We start from the raw sequence: 12235 nt of genomic DNA, 5'->3' as shown, positions 1-12235 counted from the left end.
GAAGGGAAGAAGTCAAAATTTCATTATTTGCAGATGACATGATCCTATATATAGAAAACCCTGAGAGATCTACAACAAAGCTCCTAGAACACATAAATGAGTTTAGTAAAGTTGCAGGTTATAAGATCAATGCGCAAAAATCAGTAGCATTTCTATACACCAATAATGAGCAAGATCAGGAAGAAATCAAGAAACAAATACCATTCACAATAGTAAATAAAAAAATCAAATACTTAGGAATAAATTAACTAAAGAGGTAAAAAACTTATACATCGAGAACTATACAAGATTGTTCAAGGAAATCAAAGAAGACCTAAATAAATGGAAGAATATTCCCTGTTCATGGATAGGAAGACTGAATATTATTAATATGTCTATCCTACCAAAACTGATCTACACATTCAATGCAATCCCAATAAAAATCAACACAGCCTTCTTTAAGGAACTAGAAAAACTAACTATGAAATTTATTTGGAATAGAAAGAGGCCCCGAATAGCCAAAGACATATTGAAAAAGAAAAACGAAATAGGAGGAATCACACTTCCTGACTTCAAAACATACTACAAAGCTACAGTAGTGAAAACAGCATGGTACTGGCATAAGGAGAGACACACAGACCAATGGAATCGAATTGAAAGTTCAGATATAGAACCTCATGTATATAGCCATATAATATTCGATAAAGCCACCAAACCCTCTCAACTGGGAGAGAATGGCCTATTCAACAAATGGTGCCTGGAGAACTGGATAGTCATATGTAGAAGAATGAAAGAGGATTACCATCTCACACCTTATACAAAGATCAACTCAAGATGGATCAAAGACCTAAATATAAGAGCCAAGACCATAAAGACCTTAGAAAGCAGTGTAGGGAAACATCTACAGGACCTTGTAATAGGAAATGGCTTCATGAATATCACACCAAAAGCACGAGCAGCAAAAGAACAAATAGATAAATGGGACTACCTCAAAATTAAAGCCTTCTGCACCTCAAAGGAGTTTGTCAAGAAAGTAAAAAGGGAACCCACACAATGGGAGAAAATATTTGGCAACCATATATCTGATAAGAGACTTATATCTTGCATATATAAAGAACTCATATATCTTGAAAACAAAAAGATAAACAACCCATTTAAAAAATGGGAAAAAGACTTAAACAGACACTTCTCCAAAGAAGAAATACAAATGGCTAGAAAGCACATGAAAAAATGCTCCAAATCTCTAGCAATCAGGGAAATGCAAATCAAAACTACAATGAGATACCATCTTACTCCCATAAGATTGGCAGCCATGAAAAAAACAGTAGAATACAAATGCTGGAGAGGATGTGAAGAAAGGGGAACACTCATCCATTGCTGGTGGGAATGCAGAAGGATCCAACCATTCTGGAGGACAGTTTGGCGGTTTTTCAAAAAATTATCCATAGATTTGCCATATGACCCAGCAATACCACTGCTGGGTATATACCCATCAGATCTGAAAACAAGGACACAAACCAATATATGTACACCAATGTTCATAGCAGCATTGTTCACTATCGCCAAAAGTTGGAATCAATCCAAATGTCCATCAACAGATGAGTTGATCAATAAAATGTGGTATATACACACAATGGAATACTACTCAGCTGTAAGAACCAATACACTACAATCGCACGTGATAACATGGATGAACCTTGAGAATCTTATGTTGAGTGAAGCAACTCAGGCATTGAAGGACAAATACTATATGACCTCAATGATATGAAATAAGTTAACTGCCTCAGAGAGCTAGAGTCTGGAAAAGTGGCTTACAGGAAATCGGGGGGTGGAGGAAGGATGTGAGTTAATGTCTGCAGGGGTGGAATCTGTGATGACCTGGCGGTAAGTATGAGCACAAAGAAGGGACAAAATGGGGGCAAGGGGTTACCTTCGGGTGGGGTTTTCTGGGTTTGAGGGGGGCTGGGGATGGGAAGAGGGGTAATATTGTCCAAGAAATAGGTGGGAGGGAGGGGCAACATACGAATATGGGAGAGTGTCAGAAGTTCATTGAGAACTAAATGTTGAATAAAACGTATCAAAGTATAAGTAGGAGGGTTACCTGGTTAGGACGCTCAGGGGGTATGGTCTGATGCGTGACGGACTCCGGAGGGAATAGCTGAAGGCTCATTTTGCCAAGGTGGGTTCTACCATTGGGTGGGGTGGACCCATATCCTGGGGAAGACTAATGCTGTTGAATAGAGAGAACTGTATCTCTCGTGAGAAAGGACGGCTCCCAGGGTATTAGATTGGCAGGCGTTGTGGGCCCTAAGGGGAGGGGTAAATGGATGTGGAATGGATGGAACAAAGGTAAATAAGGGGGCAAAAGAGGAGTTATGTGAGAGTACACGAGGATGAATATAAAACAGCTAATATTACACCAAAAACATATAGGGGACGACAGACTAATAATGAAAACCATAAGACAAAACATAGGATAACTAAAAAATTTAGAAAACTGTACAGCCTAAAATATGGACCACATAGTAAGCACAAATGTCACCTTGTTTGAAAACTATAGTGTTGGAATCTGTACATCAGTTTCAGGAAATATGATATGAATAAGTTAAAAGATTATTGCTGTGCAAGGGAAAAGGTTTTATGGTGGATCTGGGGAAATACTGTATATTGTATATATGAATTTCGGTGATCTAAGACTCTTCTGAAGCTGACATTATGTTGGGATTCACTTTACGGGAAGTTTTGGATCACAGAGTGGTTCAATAATGGCAGCGGAGGAATACTGATATGGGATGTTATTGACAGGATATATATGGTTGACAGGGAGTTATACAGGGCATATGCCCAGGGTATATGGTAATGTCTATATATACTCATAGTGGAAACAAAAACAACAGCTGGGGGGGTACTGGGCTCCTGGCCGGGGGGTCACTGTTGTGGGCCCTGGGAGAGCAGCGGCAATCCTCCAGGTGCAACGGCAAGAACCAGGAAGGAAGGAGGGCCCAACAGTGGGCTCGTGATACTAATGGTTACACTTTTGAGCCTATACACCTGCAATAAGAACAAGGCCTAGAGTAGCATTGTGCCTGGGGGTTTCCTCCTGACAGCCTGCATGTTACTCAAATGTGGCCACTCTCACAGCCAAACTCAGCGTGTAGATGCGATGCATTCCCCCCAGCGTGGGACATGACACCTGGGGATGAGCCTCCCTGGCACCGAGGGATCACTACCACATACCAGCTGAAGAAGCAACTAGAAAATGACCTTGAATTAAAGATTCAATGCGGAACAGCAGAATATACCTGTCTACATATAATGACATGACTTCGGGAAGCTGTTTGACCTAATGTAAGGGGGAAATGGAAAGGAGAAATGAGATTATAAGGCTGTGAGTCTCTAAAAAAGAGTCTGGAGGTTGTCAGAAGGAATACCCCTATGTACAACTGAACAGAGTCTAAGAGACAGATAAGGTAGATACAACCCCAGGTATTGGTTCTTTTGAGGGATAAAGAGACCCACGGGTTCTATGGTCATGGCATAAGGGGTTCACTGCCATGACAGATAGCCCTTCTTTGGAGCTGGTGTTTCTGCGTGATGGAATTGGACTCAGAGGGGATCTCTTTTCACAAGACTTGCATGCTACTTTATTGGAATTGTAGTCGGTGCTGGGTTTAAGATATATGTAGGGGATTTGAATCTCTGGACTGATAATATGACACCCAGGCCCAGAGCCTCAACAGACTTCAGCTCCTACACTTTGATTTATTGGACTTACTCCACTCAGCTAACATGGAGTTGAAGAAAGTCAACCACCACAACATGGAGCCTAGAGTGTCTACAACTGGAAGCGGGAGGAGTGCATCCAGTACCCATATGGAATCTAAGCCCTCACTTGACATAGATGTGCAATGGACACAACCAATCCAATGTCCACAGAGAAAATGTGGAATGGGTGTGGGAACGGTAGCCATGGTGGCTGCTGGGTGTGGGGAATGGGAGGAAGAGATGAGATGTGGAGGCGTTTTCGGGACATGGAGTTGTCCTGGATAGTGCTTCACGGACAATTACGGGACATTATAGATCCCCCCAGGGCCCACTGGATGGAACGTGAGAGAGTCTGGGCTATGATGTGGACCATTGACTATGGGGTGCAGTGATGCTCAGAGATGAACTTACCAGGTGCAATGGATGTGTCATGATGATGGGAGAGAGTGTTGCTGTGGGGGGAGTGGGGGGCGGGGGCGGTGGGGTTGAATGGGACCTCATATTTTTCATAATGTAATTAAAAAATAAATAAATAATTTTAAAAAAAAACAAGAGATTTACATATCCATTCAAAAAGATACATTTATATATCACTTACAGTTCATCAAACCACTTAAGTATACAATGCATTACATAATTAAAGTTCTGATTAGTATTCAAGTATTTTATACATAATCCATAACTGTAACAACAAACAATAAGACTTCCAACTAGCAGCCATTTAATAAATAGACATTCATTTCTCATGGGTTTAATATTCCCAACCAGCAAGGCTATATAGGCCAATACTTGATAAAAAATGATCTCATTTTCCCCAGTTTGTATAGTGTTCTTAGCATCTTCACTGGACCTGGGGCCACATCCAATTCACAGGCTAAGTCAATATTCACCTTCTCCCTCTTTTTTTTATTTTTTAAAGCAGGTTGCTGGAGTCCTCCTACTCCCATGAGGGACCTTTCCTAATTAAAACCTCTCAGTGAGGGATAAAAGATTTTTAATATTCCAACAATATTACAGATTCTATTAACATGAGAAAACAATGTACTTTATCATTTATAGCAGAGAGTATAGTTTTGTCTAATCCAACCAAACAACATTTAATAATTTGATAGAGTAGCAGGGACCTTACAGCTTGTCCCAATTGTTTGCCCATTCCAGGCCCTTAAAATACCATAGTCTCTGATGTTTTTGGTAGGGTCACTGCCACAGGTTTCTTCTATGCAGATTCATTGCCTTCAGGTCAGGGCAAGAAAGCCTTGAGGAAGAGATGCAAAAGTCCATTGTTGACCTTTTCACACAGTTTTTGCACTTTTTGTATTCATTCAGGTTTGTTTTACTTTACAAAACACATTATCTCACTGAGTACTACCACAATACTTTTACAACTTCCTATATGCATACTAGTTCTGTCCCACATATCCCCATTTCTGATTTTATAAAACTAGCCATTTTATTTTAGGACATAATACACCCTATTAAATTTCAGTTAGCATTCCCACAAACTTTTTAATTTTTTCAATATTCACTTAACTTTTACATCTTTCATTTTATCCTATGAAGAAAAATAAATTATTCATTTCAATTTAAGCAAGAACTATCTTTTATGAAGAGACTTATAGTAATTCTTATTAATCAAACTTTACAATTTTTATTATTATAGAGATCTCATTAACATTTTAACCTTAAGCAATAATATAAGTGCTTATTTAATTTTTTGATCATTTGAATAGAGCTCTTTCAGAACCTTTTATTTATCAAATTATATCACCATCCAGAGGTATCAAAATATACACTGACAATTCTTTCTTTTTTTCCTTCCTTTCTCTCTCTCTTTCTTTCTCTTTCTTCCTTTTTCTGTCTTTTTCTCTCTTTATTTCTTCCTTTTCTTTCTTTCATTTTTCCTTCTTTTTTCTCTTTTTTCCTTCCTTTTTCTTTCTCTTCATTTTTTCTCTTTATTTCTTCCTTTTTCATTCTTTCTCTTTTTTCTTCTTTCTTTCTCTTTATTTTTTTCTTCCTTTTTCTTTCTCTCTCTTTTCCTTTTTCTCTCTTACATTCTTTTTTCCTTCCTCTCTTTCTTTCTTTGTTCCTTTTTCTTTCTGTCTCTCTTTTTTCTTTTTTCCTTCCCTTTTTTTCTTTTTTCCTTCCTTTTTTCTTTCTCTTTCTTTTTCACACATACTGAAACAATTACAAAACACACACTGACTTTGAACAAACAAACACAAAAGAAGTTCCAAATCTATTAATCTATAATTTCTTCATTGCTTCCTTTTATAATTCAATATTTCTTTTCTAGTTTTCCTCCTCTCAATTTTTTTCTTAATATCTTTCTGTCCCCAAGCCATACTTGCTTTATGATGCCATGCTTGAACAAGTTCTGTAGTTTTAATACTTTTATCTAAAGCCATTCTAGTCTTTGGAATGAGACTCAGCCATGCAGTTTCCAGCATCTGTTTCTCCATCTGCATGATCAGAGGTTGTGGGTTCCACAGGAACTTTTGCCATCTCTTGGCATTCATGGTATGGCTTTATCCAATGAGCTGGTACCCACACAGGACATTCTCCATTTCCTGGGGAAATACAAGCAAATCCTTGAGGACTTCAAAGACTTTCCAAACCACTTGGGACTCTTTGCTGTTACACAAACTTTAGTTTCACTCAAGGCGATCCTTCTTCCCTTTGGGTCACTGGGTGTCAGTTGCTAAGAACCTTCTTCCCTTCAGGTTCCTGTTTGGGCACCAGTTGCTGTGAGCCTTATTCCCTTTGAGCCCCACATTGGGCACCAGTTGCTGCTTCCCTTTGGGCCCCACGTTGGGTGCCAGTTCCTGAGATCAGCTCAGCAATAGGTTGGTTCAAAGGGAAGGTGACACAGAACTTTGTGAAATAAAAGACAGAGAGAGAGACACATAAGAGAGGAAATAAAGGTGGGACCAGGGGACTCACAGCTTCTGGAACTAAGAGCCTCAATCCTAGTTTCCACATCATATTTGTTGGAAACTACCAAGCAGCTGTTTTGCTATCAGAACTGCAATATCATCTACAATAATAGGAAACAACTGCAACATCTTCAATAAGGAACAGGTCATACAAAGTTCAAATACAATTTAAACTCTTTTCCCCACACTTGAATATCTCCCACAAAGTACATATTTATCAATTAGAAAGGAAAATTAGTAACTAATTTAGAGTGGAGAAAGCTGGTAGATCCCAACTTAACCAAGGGATGAAGTAACACCAGAAGAACTGAGGGCAGTGACGTGAATAGATATCTGCATACTGATGTTCATAACATCACAATAGCCAAAAGTTGGGAACAACCCAGGTGTCCATTAACTGAAGAATGGATAAACAAATTGTGGAGTATACACGCAATAGAATATTATGCAGTGATAAGAAGAAAGGAAGTTGTGAAACTTGACAACAGGATGAACCTGGAGGACTTTACATTGAGTATAGCAAGACAGACACAAAAGGAAAAATACTGTACAATTGTCCTGTTATAAACTAAATGTATTATGTGAACTATGAATACATTATGTGAAATATGAATATGGGTAGAATTGCATTTATAAGGCCATTTTTCCTTGAAGCTGAACAAATGTAAGTTAATGCTATGCAATGTTGATATCAGGCAAAAAAAAATCCCATTATACTAAGCGAAGGGGACCAGAAACAGAGTACTACATATTGTATAATTGCATTTATATAAAATGTAAATATAAATTGATTCATAAAGATGAGAGGAGATTAGTTGTTATGTAGGTCTGAGGAAGGAATGCTAAGGGATTTGGAGTCTTTCTTTTCAGAGTAGTGAAATTGTTCTAAAATGTTTAAGATGATGAATGTACAACATATTGATTATAGTAAAAGTCATTGACACGAGAGTTGCTGAAGGCAGGGAGATGGAAAAAGAGATGTGATATGGTGGCATTTTTGGGACTTGGAGTTGTCCTGAATTATATTGCAGGGACAGATGCAGGACATTATATATCCTGCCATAACCCACTGAATGGACTGGGGGAGAGTGTAAACTACAATGTAAACTATAATCCATGCTGTGTAGCAGTGCTCCAAAATGTTTCACCAAATGCAATGAATGTACCACACTAAAGGAAGAAGTTGTTGATGTGGGAAGAGTGGGGGATTTGGGGAATGGGGTCTATGGGAACCTCATGTTTTTTAATATAACATTTTGTGTGATCTATGCATCTTTGAAAAAAAAAGGAAGATAAAAAACCTAAAAAAAAAGAGCCATTGATTATACACTTTGGATAAAAAGCCAGAAACAGCAGCTGTATACATTGGGGGAAGCATAGAGAGATTGAGAAGTGAGGAATTCTCTTGTTTATTTGTTTGTCTGGTTTTTTATTTATTATTATTATTATAAACAAGTAATGAAAATACTCTAATACCGATTGAAGTGATGAATGCACAACTATATGATTATAGCAAATACCATTGATTGTACACCCTCGATGAATTGTATGTTTTATTAATATGTATCAATAAAATTGATTAAAAAAACTAATCAAGATAGTCTTTTCACAGTTTACTATGTAGTTTTGTGTTTTAAAAATGGTTGTAAGTCAAGATAACTACATAGTGGTGAATAAAGCATGTATTTTACTTAGTTTTCAAAAAAAAAAGAAAACATTGATATCATATAATACACTGAGAAAGGCAACTCATCTCTATTATTCTTTCCCGAAAATACATGGTCCTCTGTCTTATCATGATGCAAGAAACAAAGATTAATTTAGTTTTCACATAAAGGAAGAAAATATTGATTAATGTAACCTGGCAGCCTACTGCCTCAGTCTCCCACTCCCGGGTTAAACAGCAACAAAGGAAACCAGCTTAAGCCAGTCCTATAAGCAATAAAAAAGATGCCCAAGAAAGAGCAAAGTCAATATCAATTCAGCACTAAATTCCATTCCTTATTTGACAAAGGGGAGCAGGTAAAAACTGAAATGGTTGGAATGTGATGGGGGAAGCGGTTAATCACAAATTTTGCACGGGAAAGTTAGATCTTCTCAGATAGGCTGTAACTTCTGAAGTATCCAATCTATGGAGAAACAGAGGAAGGGCTTTGTGCTACGCTTAGGGATATAAATAGTCATTTTTCTTTGTTCAGGGCACCGGCCATGTTTTCTGGTTGTGCGCCCCTTCTTGCAAGATTGAGAATAAATTCTTTTCTTCTCCACAATCAGGTGAGCCTTATTTTCTTCCAGAAGAAGATTTCTTTCTAACACATGAGAAAACATCATGTGAACCCAAATTGAGGGCCATTCTATGAAATTCCTGACAAGTACTCAAAAGTGCCAACATTATGAAAGACAAGGAAAGTCTGAGGAACTGTCACTGATTGGAGGAGTCTAAAGAGTCATAAACTAAATGCACTATGATACCCTGGAACTGAACAATGACATTCAGGGAAGACCATTCAGGGAAGACCAGGGGAAATCCAAATTAGTCTATGGTTATTAGTATTAGTTAATACATTATAGAAATGTTAATTTTTTAGTTTTGATAATTATATTATCTTACATAACCATAGTTATGTCAGCTGTTAACATTAGGGGAAGCTAGAGGAAGGGCATATGGGAACTTTCCATAAAATCTTTGCATCTCTTCTGTAAATCTAAAATTATTTCAGCATGAAATGTTAAAAAATACAGTCATATTTAGAGTCCATCAGGGACCTTTAATGGAATGATGTAAGAGTCTTATTTTAAAATTTCAGTACTTGCATTATGCTAAAAATTTTATCAACTATTTAAACATATAATGAAAAATTTTAAATTTCAACATAAAAAAGTACAAAAGGAACAGTTTTTCAAAATTGCTTTGGGAGGTCCTTTGGCAAAACATATAAAGTCTATTGGCCTAGGTGACTTGCAAAAAGTTGTTTAAGCTCACCAAGCTCACCATTTCTTTACTTAAGTCGTTTGCTTATTTGGAGGAATAATATCTCCCTAAACTACACCTAGATCCCACTGTTGCTCCACACAGGTGAAATGAGTGAAACCAGCCAGGTGTAAGAATATCAGTAGGTAGGTACTTTTGGTGCTCCATGATAGGCCTCAAGTGTCTGGGCACAAGGAGATGGTATACACCCTGCTGTACTGGAATGCTCATGCTCCATCTAAAGAGGGCAGTTGCTGCTCAAGGCATGGTGACCAGAGATCTGAGATGCCAGACTTGTGTGTGTATGTGTGAACTCTGCTAGTTTTTAAATGTTAGAAATAACTATAAAAATTCTAAACACTGTGCAGGGCAAATAAAGCACATCTTCTCATCTCTGTCATTCTTTCGTCTGATCTTTGTTTTCCACCCCTTTCCTTTTTCTTTTTCATCCTCCCTAGGTGTCCATAATGTAGAACTGATGTGTAGATATGTTTAATATTTGTATAATAATTTTATATGCTCCTCGTTTTTATCTTCAAAAGCAATTCCAAAAGTTAAAAAATAATAACAAATGAAATTTAGTTGAATTTTATTTCCAAATAATATTCTAGTAATTTCAGTCATTGATGAAAAAATTAGTCATAGCTTTAAATAATAAATGTTGATGGAGTATTTTCTATATGCCAAGTACCATTCTGAGTGGTGTTATATGCATGAATTATTTAATTCTCAAAACAGCTCTATGAGGTAGGCTTTATCATTGATCCACTCCACAGATGAAGATATTGAGGCTTCATGAGGTTAGAAATTTACTAAGGTTACTGAGCAATCTTGCTCCAGAACCTACAGAGTAGGGTTGCAAGATAAAATACACAACAGTCTGTTCAATGTGAATATTTATTTACTGTATTTTTGTTTGCTAAATCTGGATATTCCACTATATGGGTGATTCTTTGGTTTTTATATGCTCCAATTCGTTTGGCAAAAGGTAAAGAAAGGGAGAAAACTTTCTTTCACTAGAATCAGGAAACCTATTTAGATCATCCATCTATTTTAATAAACTTCTTTGCCCTCCTCTTTCATTCTCAAAAGCTATAAAGTGCAGCAGAAGAGTCTAAACAGAACATAGTGAAATTCATTACTGGTATTTTAATTTCATTTTTACCTGTGCTTATGTATATAAATAATGTATGTCATTATGATGATTATAGCAAGACAAGCTGTTTGTATGATGTCCCAATCAACTTACAAACCACTGCAGGATCCCAAAGGTATGCTGCTTTCCTATCTAGATTCCCTCATGTCATCTGTGGAAGTGTTGTTGTATGTCTTTGAATAAATTTTTAAAATCTTTGTGCTAGTGCTCTTGCTAACTAATCAGCTGGGAAAGTTGCCTCTTTAGGAAAGTCCTTTGTCAAGGATGGGCTTTGGGGTTCTGTTTCACATTTATGTGGAATTTACATCTTGTTTGCAACAAACCTGATTCTAATGTCAGGAAGGCAGAGGTTGGGAATGAGAGTGTGTTTGGGTGAACAGTGGGGAGGGGCAAAAGAAAGGGTGGTCATCTTTCTTTCAGAAGGAGAAAGATAGAGTCATCTCAACCACTTCAAATTTATAGTGAAGTAAAAGGTGTTTACCTTGCACAGTAGCTTGTGCTTGCCAGGCTGACCTGAATTGTTGCTGCCTCTCGCCACCCCTCCTCCCCTTTCCAGCCGTCACTATCTTTCCCGCCAGTCCCGCCCATATTGCCAACGTACAATCTGCCCTCTTCCCCGGTAACTGCTTACCTTGGGGCTGTTCATCAGCTTCAGCCTGTCCACTACTGCCCTGTAGCTAGCCCTCCCTCCATCTTACTCCTCCCTTTCAACCTTATATAACCTAGTGCACTTCCATAATAAAGCAGACCTGTTCTTGCGCTCAAGCGGTCTCCATGGTTTTTTCCCTAACCGCGCGTCCCTTACGCCTGGAGAACTGGTGCTCCCTTCGGGAGTACCCCCCACCGGCGGTTTAGCAGGAGCGAGCCCCCCCCTGACTCTTGGGCCTGAGCGAGGCTAAGCCCTCCAGCCCGACGGCATTTGGCGCCCAACGTGGGGCTGCTCCTCCCCCGGCCCCTCTCTGCTGCTGCTGCTGCTGTGAATCGGACAGCTCATCCTCTTCTCCAGGTAGGGACCCCTCGCCGTCGTCCCGCCTCTATTTTAACATGGGCGCCTCTCTATCATCGCGTCAGGTGCCACAAGTTAAGGCCCTCGCTGCCCTGCTCGACACCAATGGAGTCCGCGTTTCCCTGTGGCAGCTCCAAAAATACTGGGACCTTTTGCTCCCTTTTAATCCATGGCTCGCCACCTGCCAACTCTGGAGCCCAGATACATACTCTCGACTCATAGATCGAGTCACCTCCGCAATGGAGCATGAGGCTCTTTCCCAACGGGCCTCTTACCTGTTCTCGTTGCCATTCGCGCCTGTCTCCTTGGCGCCCCATCCGAGACTATTTGTGAGGCTTCTCCCAAGCGGCCTCTAGACTGTGATTCCGATGAGTCCGCCGACACTAACTCTCTGTCTGACCAACTTGCGGCCACCCTCGAGCGTG

At 39.0% G+C, this 12235-nt stretch overlaps 1 pseudogene; it reads right to left on the bottom strand.

Moving 5' to 3' along the window:
* The window catches only part of LOC101413215 (dolichyl-diphosphooligosaccharide--protein glycosyltransferase subunit 1-like), a 41060-nt pseudogene extending 29668 nt beyond the window's left edge, over nt 1-11392 (bottom strand).
* Nucleotides 11393-12235: the final 843 nt, after the last annotated feature.

Source organism: Dasypus novemcinctus, chromosome 5 (assembly GCF_030445035.2).
Source record: "Dasypus novemcinctus isolate mDasNov1 chromosome 5, mDasNov1.1.hap2, whole genome shotgun sequence".
Lineage (NCBI taxonomy): Eukaryota > Metazoa > Chordata > Mammalia > Cingulata > Dasypodidae > Dasypus > Dasypus novemcinctus.
This window is presented reverse-complemented; position numbering and strand designations above follow the sequence as displayed.